This window comes from Populus nigra, chromosome 2 (genome assembly GCF_951802175.1).
Source record: "Populus nigra chromosome 2, ddPopNigr1.1, whole genome shotgun sequence".
In the NCBI taxonomy this organism is placed as follows: Eukaryota; Viridiplantae; Streptophyta; class Magnoliopsida; order Malpighiales; family Salicaceae; genus Populus; species Populus nigra.
The window spans coordinates 9,025,419-9,027,918 of NC_084853.1; positions in this window are offsets into that span (position 1 = coordinate 9,025,419).

Genomic DNA, 2,500 nt, shown 5'->3' on the forward strand with positions numbered 1-2,500 from the left:
GGCAGCGCGGATTTGTGCAGCTGCAGGTTCGTCGGGGAAAATCGGCAGCGCAGATTTTTCGACGAACAGGGGCTGGGCGCTGGACTGGCCGGGCCAGGCAGGAAAATTCGTCAGGGGGCCACGCTGACGAAAACAGGGGCTGCGGAGTGGAAAATCGGCAGCGCAGATTTTTCGACGAACAGGGGCTGGACCGGCCGGGCCAGGCAGGAAAATTCGTCAGGGGGGCACGCTGACGAAAAGAGGGGCTGCCGCGTGGAAAATCGGCAGCGCAGATTTTTCGACGAACAGGGGCTGGACCGGCCGGGCCAGGCAGGAAAATTCGTCAGGGGGGCACGCTGACGAAAAGAGGGGCTGCCGCGTGGAAAATCGGCAGCGCAGATTTTTCGACGAACAGGGGCTGGATGCTGGACCGGCCGGGCCAGGCAGGAAAATTCGTCAGGGGGGCACGCTGACGAAAAGAGGGGCTGCCGCGTGGAAAATCGGCAGCGCAGATTTTTCGACGAACAGGGGCTGGACCGGCCGGGCCAGGCAGGAAAATTCGTCAGGGGGGCACGCTGACGAAAAGAGGGGCTGCCGCGTGGAAAATCGGCAGCGCAGATTTTTCGACGAACATTCGTCAGGGGGGCACGCTGACGAAAAGAGGGGCTGCCGCGTGGAAAATCGGCAGCGCAGATTTTTCGACGAACATTCGTCAGGGGGGCACGCTGAGGAAAACAGGGGCTGCCGCGTGGAAAATCGGCAGCGCAGATTTTTCGACGAACAGGGGCTGGATGCTGGACCGGCCGGGCCAGGCAGGAAAATTCGTCAGGGGGGCACGCTGACGAAAAGAGGGGCTGCCGCGTGGAAAATCGGCAGCGCAGATTTTTCGACGAACAGGGGCTGGACGCTGGACTGGGCCAGGCAGGAAAATTCATCAGGGGGGCACGCTGACGAAAACAGGGGCTGCCGCGTGGAATGGCAGCCTACACGCAGATGCGAATTCGGCAGCGCACGATGGCTTGAGCAGGTCATGGGTTCGACTTGGCGCGATCTGAAACCTGGACGAGGGACTGTCGACGCTGGACGAGCCAGCGCGGTGGCCTGTCGTGCCCCGTTCAGGGGGGGCCTGCCGCGGAGACAGCCCTCGCGGGCTCGACAGCGCAGGCCAGCGTCCCCGACGTCGCTGGCCGCGGCAGGCGAGCTGCCGGGGTTCCCGCATTCCTACAAGAAAACGTCGTGCTTTCCACATGAAACCAATCCAGTAAAATCAGCCATATTTTTATGAGGCTGCCCACTGAATTTGGGGTCATTCCGGGCCGGTTCCTAGTTTTGCGGATTTACTCGATTTCTAATGGTAGGAAAATTAAAACAAATACTTCCCGACCTCGAAAAATTCTGGGAAAATTAATGAAGGTGGATTGGATTTTTGCCAACCTCTGTGCAAAATTTCAGCTCAAAATACCAAGAAATGAATTTTTTAGAGGGGGGGTGACAGCTGGGACCTAGTAGTGTCTCCCCCTGCCAGAGCTGCAATGACACTTATTGCTCTTTAGGGAGCCACCAGGCCGGCGCCCCTCAAAGACCACACGCGCGCGCGCGCCCGCCCGCGCTGGGCGCTGGGGCGCTGGGGCCTGAGGGCCTGGGGCCCTTGGGGGCCCTTGGGCGCTTGGGCGCGCGCGCGCGGCCCCCGCAGCCATGCCGCGCCGCGCGACGCGCGGACAGCCCCTGCTGGCTTGCTCTCTCGCCCGCGGGGGGGCTGCCTTCGGGCCCTGGCCCCCCGCGTTCTGGCCTGCCCCCTGCGGGGGAGAGGCTAGGCGCTGCAGGGGCCAGCCCGACGTCGCTGGCCGCGGCAGGCGACAGCCCCTGCTGGCTTGCTCTCTCGCCCGCGGGGGGGCTGCCTTCGGGCCCTGGCCCCCCGCGTTCTGGCCTGCCCCCTGCGGGGGAGAGGCTAGGCGCTGCAGGGGCCAGCCCGACGTCGCTGGCCGCGGCAGGCGACAGCCCCTGCTGGCTTGCTCTCTCGCCCGCGGGGGGGCTGCCTTCGGGCCCTGGCCCCCCGCGTTCTGGCCTGCCCCCCGCGTGGGAGAGGCTAGGCGCTGCAGGGGCCAGCCCGACGTCGCTGGCCGCGGCAGGCGACAGCCCCTGCTGGCTTGCTCTCTCGCCCGCGGGGGGGCTGCCTTCGGGCCCTGGCCCCCCGCGTTCTGGCCTGCCCCCCGCGTGGGAGAGGCTAGGCGCTGCTTGGGCCAGCCCGACGTCGCTGGCCGCGGCAGGCGAGCCGCCGGGGTTCCCGCATTCCTACAACAAAACGTCGTGCTTTCCACATGAAATCAATCCAGTAAAATCAGCCATATTTTTATGAGGCTGCCCACTGAATTTGGGGTCATTCCGGGCCGGTTCCTATTTTTTCCGATTTCCTCGATTTTTAATGGTAGGAAAATAAAAAAAAATACTTCCCGACCTCGAAAAATTCTGGAAAAATTAATAAAGTTGGATTGGATTTTTGCCAACCTCTGTGCAAAATTTC